This window comes from Urocampus carinirostris, chromosome 14, assembly GCF_059441175.1.
Source record: "Urocampus carinirostris isolate Australia breed hairy pipefish chromosome 14, RoL_Ucar_1.0, whole genome shotgun sequence".
Taxonomy (NCBI): domain Eukaryota; kingdom Metazoa; phylum Chordata; class Actinopteri; order Syngnathiformes; family Syngnathidae; genus Urocampus; species Urocampus carinirostris.
Window position 1 is genome coordinate 40,583,564 of NC_142362.1, and position 19,900 is coordinate 40,603,463.

The 19,900-nt window shown below is 39.7% G+C and overlaps 1 protein-coding gene across 1 annotated transcript in view; it reads right to left on the reverse strand.

Annotated features, from left to right (window-relative positions):
* The window catches only part of itgb2 (integrin, beta 2), a 68,211-nt gene extending 52,184 nt beyond the window's left edge, over positions 1-16,027 (reverse strand). The window contains exon 1 of the mRNA XM_088352411.1: positions 15,975-16,027. The gene's annotated coding sequence lies outside the window, so the exon portion shown is untranslated. The remainder of the gene's footprint in view (positions 1-15,974) is intronic.
* Positions 16,028-19,900: the final 3,873 nt, after the last annotated feature.

Below are 19,900 nucleotides of genomic sequence, written 5' to 3' on the forward strand. Positions count from 1 at the left end.
TTCTGGGTGATATTACATTTGTCAATGTTCAGAGCAGTTTTTGAGAACAAGTCACGTGATTTAGATGCATCAATAACTAACATTTCGGTCTTTTCAGAGTCAAGGCGCAAGAAGTTGAGTGACATCCTTTCTTTTATCTCAGTGAGGCAGGCCTCCAAATTTCCATAGTTTAGTGTCGCCGATTCCTCCATCAGAAGATATAGTTAAGTTATATCTGCGTAGCAATGGAAACTGATATTATACTTGCGAATAATATCACCTAATGGAAGCATGCAAATGCTAAAAACTTTGTACTGAACCCTGCGGAACACAACAGGTAACACTTAAGGGCTCAGATGTAATTTCACCGTATTTAACACAGTGCGTCCTATCTGAGAGGTAGGATCTGAACCATGAGAGGACAGTTCCTGAGAAACACATTTTTCCAACCAGTCTAGTATATTATGGTCCACAGTGTCAAAGGCAGCACTAAGGTCCAGCAGCAGCAAGAGCGCCGGAGTTCATTGCCAGTCAAAGATCATTGGTTACCTTAATCAGGGCTGTCTCAGTAGTGATTAGCTCTGAATCCTGATTGCATCGATTCAAAAAGATTGATCTCAGATATAAAATCATTTTTTTCAAGTAATTTAGAAAGAAACGGTAGGTTTGACACAGGTCTATAATTACATACATTTTCTTGATCAAGCTTGGGTCGTTTCAGTGTAGGTTTAATAACAGCGGATTTAAAAGCCGCTGGAAAAATACCTGAGGAGAGTGATATGTTTATAATATTTAGAACTGAAGGTCCAATGACCCCAAAAGACCTTTAATCAGCGAACTCGGTAGCGAATCAAACAGGCAAGTCGTCGATTTGGCCTTATTCACCACTGTTTAAGATTATCAAGTTATGAAATGAAATGAAACGATCTGCATTCATATAGCGCTTTTCAAGTCAAGACTCCCCAGAGCGCTTTACATTGTGCTTCACATTTCCCAATAGCGGCTGTGCAGCCATCTAAGGCGCTAACCTGCTTATTGGGTGTATTAGGGGTTCAGTGTCTTACCCAAGGACACTTCGACATGTAACATGGAGAAGCTGTTGTGGAAAATCGACTTGCATTTGTAGAATAGAGTTGCATACATTTAGAAATGTAGAAAGACTTGCTTACAGTTGTGAGAGAATGTTGACATCATTTCGGGAAGGTCCTTGGCAGCCTTAAAAGGGCATGGGACCTGCAAGGACTCTCTGAGCAAACTGAGGCGGACAACATGTCCTAATAAGGGTACGACAGCATCTTCCTTGTTGTTACGTGAGGACTGGGCCGCCTCTTGGGTTGTACTCAAATTGAAGCTACAAAAGCGTTGTTATGTCTAAAAGTTCTCTGAGTTCTTTGGGATGACACAATAAAGAACTCCCCCTCATGGCAAGCCTCCGTGCATTTGTTGAATCACGTAAGAGAAGACTTAAACGATTATCGAACCTGCATTTTCTCCAACATTTAAATGGCGCCCAACGTTGCTCGTATTGTCTTCTCGTCGTGAACGCTGCCCCGACGAGCGGTTGAGGTAAGGAGAAGTTTTTTCTTTCCTTATTTCAGTTTGCTTGTCGGGGTAAGTTGGAGTGCATTTGGGGCCTGTGGCGTGAGGGCTAAATTTGGAAAGTCGTGCACGTGGATTATTCGTCTGTAGTCGGGCAACAGTTGGACGGATTGTATGAATTGAGTTGAGATTTATGTCCGCCAACAATCTTGTGCTCAGGGATTGTTGTGATGTTTTTTGGACGGGCTCCGAAAGTCTGGATAAGAGACAGCAGCCAAAGTGTCGGTATTTGTACATTTAGAGACGGTTAATTCCGGTCCGTATAATTGTCTTGAGATCTGTATAAAGAGATCTGTATAAAAAGATGAGACGTCATCATTTGCTGAAGTGACAGTTCGAGAGTAGACGATCTATATATAGTTCATACGGGGCATGTTTTTTGTGTTTCCCTAGTCGATTGAGGATTGGGAGGCTGACATGCGAGTTACATTTAAAGAAAAGTGTGGTGCATGGAACCTCGCCATTTTCTGCAATCTGAAAGGTTATACCGGCAGTAGGAAAATGAGCAGATAATCAGAATTTGTATTATTGAGATAAATTCGCATATAAAAAGCGACTAAGAGACTGTATGTGTGAATTGCTGGCATATTTCCGCTCTGAGCGATATCTTGCTCGGGAATTTTTGGCTGTTAGTGTGTGTGAGTGAGGCTTGCGCTAATGGTGATGTGCTCTTTTGCCTTTTACGGTCTTGTATGTGTCTTTCGCATGTCTTAATGTGTGTTAGGGACGGGAGTATGTTTGAAACATGTGTAGTCAGAGCGTGGAGTGGGCAAGTTAATTTAGCTATTGCTTTTCTCCCCCTTCTCCGTTTGACCCGTTCTCCTCTCCATCCCCCCATCTGCCTTCTTATCTCCCTAGACAATGGTTTCAAAACAAGGTGCGAACAAATTTTGTAAGAATTTCACAAAATACTCATGACTAGGGTACCTTTTTTACTTTGGGTACAGACGGCAAAGGGGTGTTTGGGACGAATGGTCATGCTGTGTCTTTTGATGAATGTTTTTTCTCCTCGGCTGCGTGTGTGAGTATTAACTATTTGTGTGCTAAACGGGTTTGTGTGAGAAACGCGCGGGCGAATTAAATTATTTCCTTTTTTTTCGGCTGCAAGGGGGATTTGTAAAGGAAAAAAGGAAAACAAAAAAAGGGCAAAATAATAAATAAAGGGTGGAGTGACTATTTTTATTTTTTTTATGCAAATCTCGCTCGCTTCGTCTGCGTGTGGCCTCTTGATTTGTGAGATCTTGTTCTGTTAAACATGATATGTATAGTTTGGGTAAATTAAGAAAACGATTTGTCAATGGAGGGAGCATTTTCAAAAGACAATGAGGAGCAGATTAATCGATCTTGAGGAAGACCATGGAAAATTTAAGAATATAATTGCTAAGATAATGTCTGCATGGTCATTTAACCTAGAGTAAACATCCGAGTTTGTAAACATGACCGATTTAACAGGATTCTGAAGTCAAACGGACTGTTGAAAAGGACTGAAGGTGGACAATATACTGGTGGCTGTGAGGGGATTGCAGCAGGAAACAGAAAAACAAACAAAAAACAAACAAAGACGTTCACTCATCCATTGTCTGCGCCGCTTGTCAACAGCAGGGTCGTGGGGACACTGGAGCACATCCAGGCTGTCCTCGAACAGTGAGCAGGGGGCAATCTGAACTGACTGCAGCCGGTTTCGAGAAGAAAGAGAAAGAAAACCGACGACGACCAAGGTCAGTGTTGCACTGATAAGGCTCATGGACACATTCCAGCAGCGGATTACAAGTGAACGTCACAATGGACTGAGCCAGACGTCCAAGGCTGTCAACGAGGCGGGGAAGACAAACAATACGAGTCTGCATTAAGTCACGTTAGGATCTTGTTGATTGACAAAGTGTTTACAAATCTGAGGAAGATTGATACATTTGGATTGTAAATTATTTTATTTTTAACACAGGAATACTGCTAAAATTGTATTTTGAATATGCTTTCCAGGAAACGGTGATGTGTCTCTCCAGATGCAGGAGCATAAGGAGGATTTTTAAGGAGAATAGGTAACAGGAAAATACCTTTGATTTTATATCAGTTGACAATAGCACAATTTAGATCATTGTGCAAGGGGGGAGGTTGTAAAATAGCTGAAGAAAAAAGGTTACAGGTCTCCATATTTACAGGCCACGGTAGACGAAGTGCTCAACCAGTGTGTAATCTGTGCAGAGAATAATATCAGGAAATGTAGCAGTTCCATCAAAAGATCTAGGTGCGGAAACAGTAATTAAGTTTTTGATCAGAGAAGTTATTCCGCGATTTGGTATACCGTCAGAAATAAGCTCAGATAATCATAATAAGCATTTGTTCAAAATGTCGTGAAGGGCATCCTACAAAAATTACACATTAAACAACGGTTTTGTGCAGTGTATCGCCCACAAAGTCAGGGGACGTGGAAAGAGTAAATGGAACATTAAAATCAAAGATAAACAAGATCTGTGCGAGTACTAGGCTCAACTGAGGGGATGCGCTACCGTTAGCGCTGATGAGTTATCGCATGCAAACTCATCGGATCACACATTTAACACCGCATGAAATGCTAACAGGCAGACCAGACCATCTGGGAGGTCCCTATAAGGGGCCGCCACTTGAGCAACTACAAACTGAACTGAGAGACTGTATGAGACAATTGACGGCGGTCCAGAAGGCCATCTACCGACTGGTGAAGAGACAAGAGTCCAAGGTCGAACAACCATTCGAGAAGATGGTGGTCCCAGGGGATCTCGTCTACATCAAGGTGTTTCCAACCGAGGCGTGAGGGACCGTACACCGTCGTGAGGGCAACGCCGACCGCAGTCCAGGTCGAGGGCAGCTCAACCTGGTACCATCTGAACCACTGTACCAAGGCTCACGCTGCCACCGTCAATGGGACCGACCAAGATCAACAGGGCAGTAACGTTAAATTAGGAAAACAAGACGTGTATGATAAAGTTGTGTGTGGTAATAAGTTGTTTGATATGGTTGTTACTAGGAGCAGAGCTCAAGAAATCGCAACAACGGATGGAAATCGCGGGTCCTGAAGTGCAGCCGGAGATCCGAACAGCGGCGCTGCAGTTGCAGACCTTGACGCATCAAAAAGACAGCAGCCTGGTTAAGTGTGACACTACTGTACAACATGCCAAAACGGTTGAGAATTTGGAAAGTACAAGTACATTTTACCTCATTAAAGGCTCACTGGCCCCAAGGTATGGAAGCTCAAAAGTACCAAAATTAAATTATTACGGAAAAGAAAAAATGTGAGATGTCTCTGCATTGTGTAGTGCAACCGAAATAAGAGTGCTTAACAGGACAAAATATGATGAAAAAATAAAAATAATAAATAAAGAGAGTCGAATTCTAGTTATTGTGTCATATCCACTGCCTCTGGGTGATGCTCATGTTATGGAAAACTCCAGTAACTCCAGTTTACAGTCACGCTGTCACACCAGCAGTCCCCGTTTTGGATGTAAATTGCTAAAAATACTTTATAAGGAAGCTAATTAAACAATTTAGGTTCACTATCGAGACATTTTTTAATAGAAACTCACAGGAAAAAACTTTAACCCAAAACAAACGTTTTATCCAGAAGCTGTAGCAAAGCAACTCAAACGCTTTGATTGGGTAAGTGTTAGGAACTATAAACAGGACATGCGCACTTTTACTCCATTGCCCAGCGCCTGTGCTAAAAGTAAATACGTAAGTATCTTCAGTTTTAGGAATTTTTGACATTTTCACAAAATAACTTTGCTTGCACCAGGTTTTAAATCAATAATTTAAGACAAAATGACAGACAAAATGAGCCTCAGCACTCATAAGTGATGGCGGGAGGGAGTCGAATTTTAAGTCGTACACCTCTATTGATATGGAACCCTCAAACGTCACACAGTGAAATTAAATTCGCTGAAGGAAAAATACCGTAGAAATTTTACAAAAATACTACGACAGTAATACGGTAATACAAAAATGCCACTAGAGATATACTAAAACATTATCACAAAACTAACGATTCAATATAGTGCTTTAAAACAAAGACATAGTACACTACATCAATTAAAAAAAAATAACTACAAAACTAAATACCAAGTTAAGTGCAAGCAGGGCATTTCTGAGCCGGCTCTCTTTATTGAATTGAGCAAAAAAGCCGTTTTGTCTAATGAAAAAGACTGACTTAACCAATTACCAACAACAATGACGTAATCTCGTTAGCCAACGGATTAAAGGATTTCGAGACATATCATGGTGATTTAAAAATATAACTGCATGGGAAATGAATGAATAGAAATTAATTAAACTAAGATAATGTCTACTAGTACTTAAATTTAGAGAAAAATTTAGAAATTGAATAATCTGGCTAATTTACTAAAACATCTCAGTACGTAAGCACGATAAAACTTAACGAGACTCTAAGTGCCCCTGAATTCCACAAAATACTTAACCTAGTATATTGTTTTGCTTTAATTCTGAAAATAAAAAAAGAAACACTAAGGCAAACATACAACATAGTAATATACAACATATCCCTTGCACATACGTTATTTAAATAAGAATAATTCGCTGAAAATTGGGTATGAAAAACTTGCGACAAAAGTATGAAAAACAACACATTATGTAGTGTTTTTGGAGTTCCTCAGGGTCTTGAATAGCACTATATAAATGCAGACCATTTATGATAGAATAGAATATACCTTTACGGACATAGTTACCATTCGGGTTAACATATTGTAACTGACAATTAAATTTGGCATGACACTCCATCTTCAAAGTGAGGTAAAGGAACGGAAAAGATGAGGTTTAATACAATATTTACACCCCAAAAATTTTTTGCATGTAAAATGTTACATATAGTTGAGGTTTGTGTAATATGCATTTGGTGAAAAAATAGTCAATGTAGTGCAAAACAATTGTCAGCATTGTGCAAAACATATAACAGTATTTTTATAGAAAAGCTATAAAAATAAAAGAGAATTATTAAAAGGATGAATATCTAATTGAAGGCAAATAAGCATAGACATAACATGTTGTTTTGCTTTAGAGTAAGAAGATACATACCACACAATACATAAAAATTGTATTATAGAAAAACATGCTGAGCACAGGGGTAAACAAATTAACTAAACAAATTAATTAAACAAATTAATTAAACAAATTAATTAAACAAATTAATCAAACACATTTTTCCACAACTGGGTCAGGATTAAACCTCTAGGGTTTAATCCAGCCATTCATTTGCAGTTAACCAAATGAGAACAAGATATGAGATGGAAATTACTAGAAAACGAAATAAGTGCAGACCGGACCAGAACTCAATTGCGTAACGACCAGTTACTTTTATTTAGCAAAATTGTCCAACACCCAGGGACAAAACAAAACAAAAACAGGCTTACGGGCACTACAGTAACACAGTTGTACCTCTACCTATACGTTTAATTGGTTCTAGCAGTAAATATGGAATAATGAAACTGTTGTACATCGAAACACGTTATCCAATTGAAATTGATTGAAACGGGAATAATCCGTTCCAAATGCAACCGAGCCCTGTTAAATCAACTGCAACTGCCCTGAAGGTATGCTGGTGTTCAGTGAAGGTTCATACATATACACAAAATAAATAAACATGTATTAATATGATGAAATATAACATCATAAATGTAAATGAGAAAAACTGGATGTGTCCCCAGGCCTGTGACGCCAAAAGTTTGCCCACCCCTGACTTAGAACCATTTTTTTGGGATGATGGACTGGTGGTTAATTGCGCTTTTAATGACAGATTTTTTTAGGTTCTTTCTAAAAAGCAGAATGAAAGCAAAATTTTGAGCTGTTTATAGGTGATGATGAAATAAGTCAATATATTCTCTATAGAGCGTGGCGTCTCGTTTGGTCTCATGTTATAGTCAGCATAGTTCCATTCCACTCCATTTAGTTATTAATATATCGATACGACAGAACACACACACACACACACACACACACACACACACACACTGCTTTCGTCTTAATAAAACTGAATCGTCTCCAAGTCTCTGCACCACACAACACAGTCGGCACAATCACACTCTCATACAGTCCACTCTTAGCATCCATTCTCGTTCTCTTGTTGTTCATCACTCTCCTCAGAGCACCCAAAACCTTGCTTCCTTTATTAAGTAGAAAGACGTGTATAAATAGTGCAATTCGCAATAGAAGACAAATTTGAACTACTGAAATCCCGAGTATTATGGGATGAGTCAGACAAAAGAGAGACGTGCAACCAGTCGGAGTGCCGACTGAATACCAGAAACCAAATATGTTAACGACAGTACAGACTAAAGTAACGGATAATAAGCAAAACGCTAACAGCTGGTGGACCAATTGGTGGGTCACTCCAGCCCCTAAGGTGACGACACACCAAAGATCAGAGAAACCTACACCCACGGCAACAACACTGAATAGTGAGGTTACAACGCCAACGGCCAAAAATTAGTACACTGCCAGTATGTAAAATTCAGGAAAATTGTGTAGAAAAGGAAAAATAACCAAAACTCGGTAATTGTGTAAACGCATGGCTTCAATGTGCACTGACTTAATTAAACTAATTTTTGGGGGCCCTCTGTCTTGTCAAATGTTTTATGTTTGTTCAATGTTGTAAATGTTTGTGTTCTTTCCTGTATTCTTATCTTTCTTGTCTTATATGTTTGTCCAGCGCTGGCGTTTAATCGGCCCACGTAACTGAAAGAAATAATAGAAAAAGATGGAGAAAAATACCGTCGCAAACGGAAGTGCTCATTGAAACGAGAAAAACGTTTTTTAAAGAGTAAGACCGTTTAAGATGTATTGTTTTAGATGGACCCGATAGCACATCTCGTAAGGAATCGAAAACGTTCGTCTTTTGGGAAATCGGCGTTTGACGCTAAGGGTGTGCAACATAACGTCCGAGGGCCTATGGAGTTCCCAGAAAATATTTTTTCCGGTCCAAAATGTTTTTTGTTTTTCAATTGGAAAACGATCAATTTAGGGGTGAAGAGTTTGGAAAAATTATGTTTGAGTTATTTTAGATGCATTAAATTAAGTTAATGCCAGAATAACACCATACACACTAACCGATAGCAGTGTCAACCATGCAATAGAACTACCTGCTATCGGGGGCATTAGGGATTCAGTGTCCTGCCCGAGGACACTTCGACATATAACATGGAGGAGCCGGGAATCGAATCTGCGACCACGTGATCCCAAGACGAGTGTTTTACCCCCTGAGCTGCTGCCGCCCCGAAAGAAGACCATTAAGTCATGGTCTGAATAAGTACAACCATCTGGAATAATCGGTTCCTTGTTCGCGATGCTACAATGTTGAAAAGGATTTTGGGGTTATTCTTTTGTGCTGCAATCACCTTCGAAAAATTTGCTGATTTTGCAGAGGCAAGCGCTGCTTTATACTTTGACAAGCTGTCACACCAGGTTTGATGGAAGACCTCAAGCTTTGTAGCCTGCCATTTTCGTTCAAATTGGCTGCACTCTTGTTCAAGCGATCTAGTTTCATCAGTAAACCAAAGCGTGCGTCTTTTCGGTCGTGATTTAGGCCGTAGGGCACCACATAATCCAGGACACTAGCAGAATAGCATTAAACTCATTCATGAGTAAGCCAATAGAGCCTTTATACAAAGGAAACAAGATGAAGATGAGAGAGCTTTGAAACTATGACAGTGCAAATATTGCGGCCACGAAATCCTTTAGTTTCTTTAATACAACATTTAGCCAGAACCTCAAAGACGCTATCTGGACTTCCAGACTGGAGGATGCTGCTTGGGAGGGTGGGAAGACAGAGCTGTGCCCTTACACATTGGTTAACTGCTGTCAAAAGTGTCGATAATTATTGTTCAAACCTCATATTGTTAGAATATGATATAATGAAATTGTGAATGTGTTTAATTGCTGTTAAAAATGTTGACAAAAATTGTTCAAACCTCATATTGTTAGAAAATGATATACAGTGGGACCTTGGTTATCGCGGTTAATGGGGACCAAAACCACCCGCTATAAGTGAAAATCCGCGAAGTAGCGGCGCACCTTCCAAAAAAAAAAAAAAAAAAATCTCATCTCATCTCATTATCTGCAGCGCTTATCCTTATTAGGGTCGGGGGGGGGGGGGCTGGAGCCCATCCCAGCCATCTCCGGGCAGTGGGCAGGGGACACCCTGAACTGGTTGCCAGCCAATCGCAGCTGCAAATCACATTAGTTCTGGCAGCTAGCTGCATTCTTCATCGACGCACAAGCCAAGTGATCCACCGCCAAGAGTCGTACAGCTGGGCGATTTTACGTCCGCCCGGGACGATCGGATACAAATTCACGACAGGGTTTTTACTTGCGCCGCACCGGGTACTTTCGGGCGCGATACGCACGAAGCCGACACAGTTACGGGGGTCCCGCGCACGTCCGCCGCCTTTTGCCCGCCGCGAGTAGACGGCCGCCTGTCGTCGCGCCGCGCTACTGGGGTCGTCGGACGAGTGGGCTCCCCCCAGTTACGGGGGTAGCCCGATCACGCCCGCCGCCTTTTCTTGCATCGCACCGTGTGACGCCATGTCCGCTGAACTCGCTCCGTTGCCCGGCCCGCGAGTGACCGGTAGTTCAGTGAATTCATCTCTGAAAACTGAGTATGGTCCTGGGGCATGATAAATAGTTACTACAAAAATTGACACGAAAGAGGACCGCATGACAAGAGCCTTATGATTATTGGAGGTAAGTTTGAGTATTTTTTCAGAAATAGCGCAACACCATGTGGTTTTTATTAATGTTATATCGACCGCCCGACCGCCCTACCCTTTTTTTTATACAGAGCAGTTATGTTGTAAGACCAGTCCAGTTTATAAATCAGGTCTCACCCTCTTGATATCCATTCCCTGAATGTTCACCATTGTTGGGGGGTGCAGTCTTTGTCTGCTTAAGTCCACCAGCAGTTCGTTTGTTTTCCCCACCTTGATCTGGAGGCACTAGTCCACAAAGTCCTGTGTTAGTTCTATATACTCACTGCCGTCCCCATCCGTGATGAGTCCAAAGATTGCTTAGTCATCAAAAAAACCCTGCAGGTGACAAGTGGGTGTGTCTTATGAAAAATCTGCAGTGAAGAGAAACGGAGCCAGCACCATTCTCTGCGGGGCCCCTGTACTGCAGACTGTGTCCCGACATACTGAGGACGGTTGATAAGGTATTCCAAAATCCATTCAGTGAGGTGAGGTGAAGTGCAGACTGTATAGTGTTGAAAGCACTGGATAAGTCGAAGAACATGACTCTCACAGTTATCCCCAGTTTCTCCAGGTGAGAGAGAGCTTGGTGTTGGAGGAAGATAACGGCATCATCCACCCCAATGACAGGCTGGTCGGCAAAGTGGAGTGGATTTGGTGATGGTCCCACCAGGGGCCGCGATGGACAAGGACCATCCGACCCAGGGTCTTCATAAGATGGGATGTTAGGACCACCGGACAGTAGTTGTTGAAGTCCTTGGGGTGCGGAGTCTCGGGCACAAGTACCACGCAGGATGTCTTCCACAGCTGTGATACTCTCCTCAACTTAAGGCTCAGGTTGAACATGTGCTCAACAATCCCACACAGCTGATCTGCGCAGGACATTAGGAGTCTGGAGCTGATGCCGTCTGGACCCGTTGCCTTTCTTGCCTTACGTAATCTACCTACAGAACACTGTTGTTGGGTATAGAATTCCAGTCATACAGGTAAGCAAGTTGCACTGTCCTTTCTTCCGGTTAGAGAGATAGCAACGGGCTATTGACATGGAAGAGCTACGTCAATAAAGCTGCCTCAGACTCCCGTTCTTACACGCTACAATTTTCACTTCAACTGCGTGAATATAAACGCATGAATTCATGTAAAATTTGAAACCGGATGAATTAATCATGTATTTTCTACTAAACATAAGTTTTGAGGTCAGGGGGTCTGAGAATACCAGACATCTGCTAATACTCGGATGATCCGGATAATTTTCCCGGTCCATTTGAATTTGGATTAACCGAGTTTTACTGTATTTAATGAAGTATTTAGTTTTAGCACGCTGTTTAAGATTGCACGACCAAAAAACTATAAAATAAATTAAAGAATGAAAAAAAGATTGTTTTTTTTATCTGCTGTTGCTGATTTTATTTAGCTATTTACTTTTGCCCCCCAAAAAATAATAGAATAGATTTAGGCCAAGTGTAGGTACAGTGGAGAATATATGAGATATTTAATTTATTATATCAAGGACAAAGCTACTGAAGGGAAGCATTTGGATTTCATTGGAAATGCAGATGATAAATTGATTTAACCACTAAATATTTCTGTATTGTGTAGTGCAACCAGAAACAAAAACAAGGAAGAATACAAACGACAGAGATTCAGAGTGATCAAATTGCTACACTTTTTTGGTAATTTTTTTTCCAAGCCTTACAAATTTTTTTTATACTACGGGCAACATTACTGGTTATCCACAGATTTTTAATTTTATCACAGAGGCCAGTACAAATGTAATCACGAGCCGTAACTGGCTCCCGGCCTGGACTTTGGACATTACTGCTTTGAAGGGAATATTATTACAGTACTTGAATCAGACCAGTTGTGAACCACTGGTGTAGATAGTATTTTTTGCTTAAAAGCTGATTTAATTAAGATTTACAGCTCTGAGAACACTTATTGATGAAAATTCAGAGCTCGGTGCACTTTTGCAAATGAATGTCTTAATCGCAGCAATGTGTGTTACTTTTATATAGATACTCATGTGCACAGCTAAGATTATACCTTGATAAGAATAAGTGATGTATTTTACTTAGCCGAAGCATATTTGTCATTCACTAATGTAGGAGATTTATATAGTTTTCAGTTTATAACAGAACACATTTATATTCATGCTAATAGTCATATGTACATTCACTTTCTGAACTATTACGTAGTGTTATGGGAGTCATCACAATATTTTGTTATGATAGTTATTATAGTTAGCATTGACAAAGTAAATATTGATTGACATATTTACAAGAGCCAAACTAAAAATAATGGATAAGAGTAATTTAATCTTATTGAACCTTTATTTTTTTCTTAAAAGAGCATTTTATTATTATTTTATTTTTTAGTCGAATAAAGCTTTCAGAAAAAGTTCATCTGTTGGTGTGTTTTTGGAAGTAAATGTTAGAATAAACCAATGGACTGGAATGAAAGAATAAATACAAGTTTTATACAATTCCTGCTTGCATTGAAAACAACTCAAAAATGCTTTGCTGTGAAAAAGGAAGTGTCTCATTGAAAAGGTCCAGGCGGAAACCGGCCCGCTTGCAGATGATTAGGAAGTAGCCTTGCAAAATGTTTTATCACGCTTGCACACTAGGGGAGGGATGGTCGATCCAAATATGGAATTATTGATACTAAGCAAATACTTCGATCGGATTGTCCGAGGGTTGATAATTTGCTCTTCTACCACATTTTTCAAAGCGCCGCGTCTCTGCATACATCGCACACCCCATCATCCCCCGGTTATTCTATCAAATGATCATGATGTTTCCAAGCAACACGTACCGGTATCAATCAATACAACTTTGTTTTTCCTTGGATTGGATAAATACCAAATTTCCAAGTATTGCCCACCCCTCATAGACATGTACAAAGTGTAGTGTATATAGCCATAAATTTGTTCCACGCAAGCTGCCATTAAACGTCATGTTTGCTTGATATAGTTTGTCCTCTATGCATGAGCATTTGTATATTTATTTGGATTGACTGTATTTACTAATCTGTACAGCTAAGATAATAAAACTTGGTGCAAATGTGTAGTTTATTCTTCTAAACTAAGGCATGTGTGTGCCATTCAGCAGTTGTATTTTGCTTAAAAGTGACATTTTTTCACATAAGCAGCACATTGATAATTCCGTACATATGCACTTTCAGTGATATCTATATTTTTATATTATGGTGCTTTTCTGATAAGTACAGTATGTATTGATTGATTAATTGATTGATTTAGTCAAATTCTAGTCACTCCAACAAGACTTTTTGGATACATGCTTACCTGAGATATATCACATATAACGTTATTGTAACTGTAAACAAAAAAAAAAAAAACATAATTTTAATGAAATGTAAAATAGGTATTTGGCAGTGCCCACCAATTGACAAGATCTACCCACCCAAAGAAAAGTTGATGGAGTACTGACGGCAGTGTGGGCATCTTATTTATATTGTATATGTCAGTAGACACTAGTAGTGGACTCTCCTGCCCTCTACAGCACACATTGTGTGCGTCAGTCCCCTCTCAGCATATCTTTTTGTCATAGTGATGGGAGTTGCGTCTCTTTTTCAAAAAGTGGTTCTTTCGGTATAGCTGACTAAAATAGCCGTCTCTTTTGGATCCCAAGCCTCAGATTGTTATTGTTGCTTTAATCCACATATTACCAATCATCATGTAACATTATGCACAAAACGACAAAAAAAGTGTTATAATCCAGCAAAAAAGAAAAAAGACAGCAATTAAAAAGAAAAAAAGAATAACAAAATTTAAAAAAGGAAAAAAGAGAAAAAAAGAAGAAAACCATAAAGAAAATGAGATAAAAATAAGTGAAGAGCTGGGATAAAAAGAAACAAAATAGGAGGAAATAAATTAAAAAGGGAAAAAGAATAAAAACAAAGCAAAAAGCTTAAAAAGAGAAGACAAAAAGGAAAGAAAGGGGGAAAATAAACAACAAAACAGGTAAAAAGCAAGAAAAAAAGAAGAAAAAAGATAAGAAAACGAAAACAAAAAAGAAACAAATGAAGGCAAAAAAATGAAAAAACAAGAAAAAGCAAGTGACGTCACGTTGACTTATCCTGCAGAATGACAGCCATGACAGAGAGCAGAACGCCCCCTAGCGATCAGCATTTTAATGAGCATTTGAATTGGAGCAAATATCAACAACCAAGATAGAAGAATATACTACTTTTTACGATGGTGATTTATTGCTGTGCGTTGGGCTCTGTCGACCAGCAAGGTTCTAAGCCCGATTTGGAATTTTATCGTATCCCTATCGATGAATACCGAAGACAGAGGTGTTCATCTGCAATCAAATGGAGACCTCAAAGTATTCCAGGATTTGTAGCAAGTATTTTGTTGTATTTCCGTCAAAGTCACGTCAAAGACACTCATTATAGCCATCAGTAAGTTAGCTAGTGCTAACTGCCAATGTTAGTGTCTTATCATTGCTATTTCTTACCAATCGATGGATACATAAATGAGCTGCTTTCAATTAGATTAACCAGCGAGAGATTCAAAGCAGTAATCTTCCAAATGTCATGCATTACAAACTACGCTCTACCATAAAACTTCTTACGCCAAGATCAATTATCAAAGGTGAAAGTGGGAGGCAAATGATAAAGAAAAATTTTGCCAAAGTAAATATAACCAACATGCACAAAAGTGAATTCGATACCAGATTCAAGGTGCTTAACTGTTATATTACAGTCCCCCAAAATTTAGATATAAAGTCGTTTTAATAACGTCTGCGTGAGGGAGACATTTCACGCCAGGGGTGCATTTTTCGATACAATGAATGCAGTAACGCATACCAGCCACGGAGAACTGATAAGCTTCCAGTCTTTTATAAGCTATTAGATCAAGCTTTTGGATCATGGGAATACTCAATTCAAAACGTAGTGGTACAGATCCTGTGGACTGAAGTCAGGCAGACTAGACGATGTGATTAGATTTGTGAACATGTCAGGAGGAATACTATGGGTCGGTAGCTAGCCCTGCTAATTCTCAGTTCCTCTAAATAACACTCTTTTGCTTTCTATTCATGTATTAAACAAATGTATTTATTCATCAATTTATTAATTTATTTTACAGGTAATACAATAAACTAAATTACAATTTATGGTTTTTAAACACAAGTGAGCAAAAATGTGGACATTTTTTTGGATAGCTATCTAGCTACTTTTATAGTTTTGTAGCTAGTTATCTCCCTGCTTCTTTTTGGTCAAGTCAAGTAAAAAAAATATATATTGCCCTTTAAACACAAGAGGTCTTGCTTGTTATCAAGATCAATTTTGGCCTCCTTTCTTGATAGAAAGGTAACGTTTTCCATTAGCTTTCTATCTGGCTATTTAGTGGGTTTTTAGCTTTCTCTCTCCCTTTTAGTTTTGTACCAGTTTAACTTTCTAGCTAACCATCAAGCTACTTTTTAGGGTATTCATCAAGCAATCGAGCTAAGTTTGCACTAATTAGTGACAATAAGTAGCTCGACACATGAAAGAAGTTGGTGACCCCTGCCATAAGTATTATTTTTTGCTATTGCCATTTGTAATTATTTAGACACAAGGATTACAATTGTCTTGTTAATTAAATACTTGGAAATTTTTAAAATAACAACTAATTACTATTTGTTTAGAAAAACAGACACAACTTACTAAAATGAGGAAGATGATTGCTGACTCAAGCTGACGGTTTCACTGAAGACTGCCTGACAGGAAGTATGACCTAATGACAGTTGTGTTTAAGAGAGTAACTAGCAATATGAGTACGCCCTTGTCTCTGGAGGCCTATATTCAGCGTGGAGCATAAACTCAAAAGAGCAGAACACAGCTGGCAGGTTTCCAGAAGGTAGCGGCGGATACAGAATTTCGTAAAGATGTTAAAAAACAGAAACCTTCGTCTTATAAAGGGAAAAAAAATGTATAAAAAACGTATGTGGGTTTTAGATCAGGGGATGGTGTCATAATAGTCTGTAGTTTTGCAATAATCTGTGTTCTGTGCAGCCCTTTTGAGCCTCTTTACATATATATATATGTATATATATATATATATATATATATATATATATATATATATATATATATATATATATATATATATATATATATATATATATATATATATGCGGTGTGGTGGTAAGCGCGTGTGCGGCACAGTTCTAAGGTCTTGGGAACCTCCTGTGTGGGTTCAAATCCAGCTACCAGACTTCTTGTGCGGAGTTTGTATGTACTCCCGTGCTTGCGTGGGTTTCCTCCGGGCACTCCGGATTCCTCCTACATTCCAAAGACATGCTATTCAGGTGGATTGGCCGGTCCAAATTGTCCCTAGGTGTGAATGAGTGACCAAGTTGTCTGTCCCTGTGTGCCCTGCGATTGTCTGGCAACCAGTTCAGGGTGTCCCCTGCCCACTGCCCGATGATTGCTGGGATGGGCTCCAGCACCCCCGCGACCCGATCGAATCTTCTGTCTGGAGTTTTCATTTTCTCCCCATGCTTGCGTGGGTTTTCTACGGGCACTCCGGTTTTCTCCCATATTCCAAAGACATGCATGTTAGGTTAATTGGCCGGTCGGAATTGTCCCTAGGTATGAATGAAATAACAATTTTGAGCTCCAGGAACCCCTGGCCCTCGTGAGAATTAGCAGTGCAGAAAATGGATGAATGACTGGATAAATAACACATTGACCTACGAGGGTTAAGATTAATTCACAGGTGCTAACTGATAATTTCAAATGACTGTAGAAGCCAGACCAAGAATTAGCGCACGCTAGCTGTAAACATTGTTCGTGATTAGTTGGCCCCAAGTATTAGCGATGAGAGGTCAATGCTATGCTTACTCATGCTAGCTGTAAAAACTGTTGGTGACGAGTTGGGCTGGCACAGCCAGCCCAAGTATTAGCGCAAGCTAGCTGTAAACACTGTCGACAATGGGTTGGGCTGGCACAGCCAGCCCAAGTATTAGCGATAAGAGGTTGATGCTATGCTTACTCATGCTAGCTATAAAAACTGATGGTGACAAGTCCCCCCACAGAACCAAGTTAAAAATTACAAATACATCTCTCTGAGTTAAAAACTTTATGCTAACTCATAATGCTGACAACTCAACGCTACCGGTTCTCTACCAACATCTGCCAGATCAATCACAACTCTTAGAATTGCCACGGGAATTGTCTAGTTGTTTATTAAATCACTTAAATTTAGGTTGTCTATTTTAATCTACTTTAAAATTAAATGAAATTTTTGGTTGATTGGATGGAGTTTGATATTTTGATGATCTGATTGGTTTCTAAGAAAAAATCAATAACTCGGGCATTGCTACAGTTACCTAGTACTTGAGTAATTTTTTTACTGAATACGTTTTTGATTTTACTCAAGTAAGTATTTGGATGACTACTTTTACTTATACTTGAGTAATATTATTCTGAAGTAACAGTACATTTACTTGAGTAAAAATTCTGGTTACTCTACCCACATCTGCTGCAAACGTCATCTACAATTTCCTGCAAATAGGGTGACCAGCCCCTTGCATATTGATCCGGAATGTGTGTCTCTGATATAGGCAGTGTCAATAAGGCGACTGGTGCAACCAACAATCCCTCATGCAACCTCCATAGTCCTTTCTCATGTTTTGTAGCACCTCTTTTCTGCCACAAACTATGTTCACTTATACCAGTTTCCTGTTCCATTATTACAAGATCATCTGGCTCTATCAACACTAAAGGTGCTAAAACTGCAAGCTGGCTTTTTAAGCCAATTTTGCTGCCTCATCAGCTGCATTATTTTCATGCACAATATTGTTATTTTGTTTTCCTGTGTGCCTGACACTTAACAATTGCCAGCCGTATCCGCTTCGTATAACTGAAATTAAATCACAATCTGCTTGTAATGATGTATTGGTTTGCCATCACTTTTTTTATATTCACGCTGTTTCCAAACCGCTTCATGTCAAGTCAAGTCAAATTTATTTATATAGCCCTTAGTCACAAAAATGTCTCAAAGGACTGCACAGGATTACAGTTACAAAATTACACAATTACCTGATCTTAAACCAGCAAACCAGCAAACCAGCATGCGGGCAAGGAAAAACTCAAAAACCTCAGTGTGAAGAGAAAAGAGAAACCTTGAGAAAGGACCTCACATGTGGTAATCCCCCTTCCAGGATTGAACAGGGTGAATTACAATTAGCATTACTGTACACAGAATAGTAAACACTAGGTAAGATGTTGAAAATGTCCGGAAAGAGCATGACATCAACGACGACGCCAGCTGGTAAATGCAGGGGTTGACATGCTGCAGGTCAGACCCCGGTCCGTTGACCCATCCCAGATCATCCTTCTCCTTCGTATCAGCCAGGCAGGCCTCAGAAAAAGACAGGACAAAACAGAATACAAGGTGGGCATCAATCATATGCTTTGGAATAGAAGTGTGTCTTAAGCCTCAATTTAAAAACTTCCGTTGAGGTTGCAGATCTTATCTCCAGAGGCAGGGCGTTCCACAACACCGGGGCCCGGATGGAGAACGCTCTCGAGCCCGCAGACTTCTTGGCTCTCGGAGTCACAAGTAGACCGGCAATTTCCGAGCGCAGACTCCGTGCAGGAACATAGGGGGAAATCAAATCGGAGAGATAAGAGGGTGCAAGCCCATGCAAACATTTATATGTTAATAAGAGAACCTTAAAGTCACATCTTAAGTGGACTGGGAGCCAGTGCAAGTTGGCCAATACAGGTGTAATATGCTCAAACTTTTTAGTCTTAGTCAAAAGTCTAGCTGCCGCATTCTGAACCAGCTGCAAACTTTTAATGCTAGACATCGGGAGACCAGAAAGCAATACATTACAGTAATCAAGCCGAGAAGTAATAAACGCATGAATTAAAATCTCTGCATCTGATTGGGACAGCATTGAACGAATCTTCGCAATATTACGGAGGTGGTAGAAAGCTATTCTAGTAATATTTTTCACATGTACCTGAAACGACAGGTTAGGATCAAATATAACACCTAGATTTTTGACCGAGTCACTATGGGTGATATTACATTTGTCTAGGTTCAGGGTAATGTTTGAAAACAAATGACGACAGTGAGCTGGACCAATAATCAACATTTCAGTTTTTTCTGGGTTAAGGCGTAAAAAATTATTTGACATCCATCTTTGAATCTCAGTAAGGCAATCCTCCAGATTTCTAAAACTTAAATGTCCAGTTTTTTCCAGTGGCACATACAGTTGAGTGTCATCTGCATAGCAATGGAAACTAATATTATACTTGCGGATAATGTCACCAAGCGGGATCATATAAATACTAAAAAGAAGGGGGCCAAGTACAGAGCCTTGAGGAACACCACAAGGGACATTAGATTGTTTAGAGGTCATATTGCCATAGTTAACACATTGCATCCTGTCTGACAGGTAGGACCTAAACCACGAGAGTACAGTTCCTGAGATACCAATGCGTTCTAGACGAATCAATAATATGTTGTGGTCGACCGTATCAAAAGCAGCGCTGAGATCCAGCAGCAGTAACATTGATGAGGCACCAGAATCTATTGTTAAAAGGAGATCATTGGTTACTTTTGCAAGGGCTGTCTC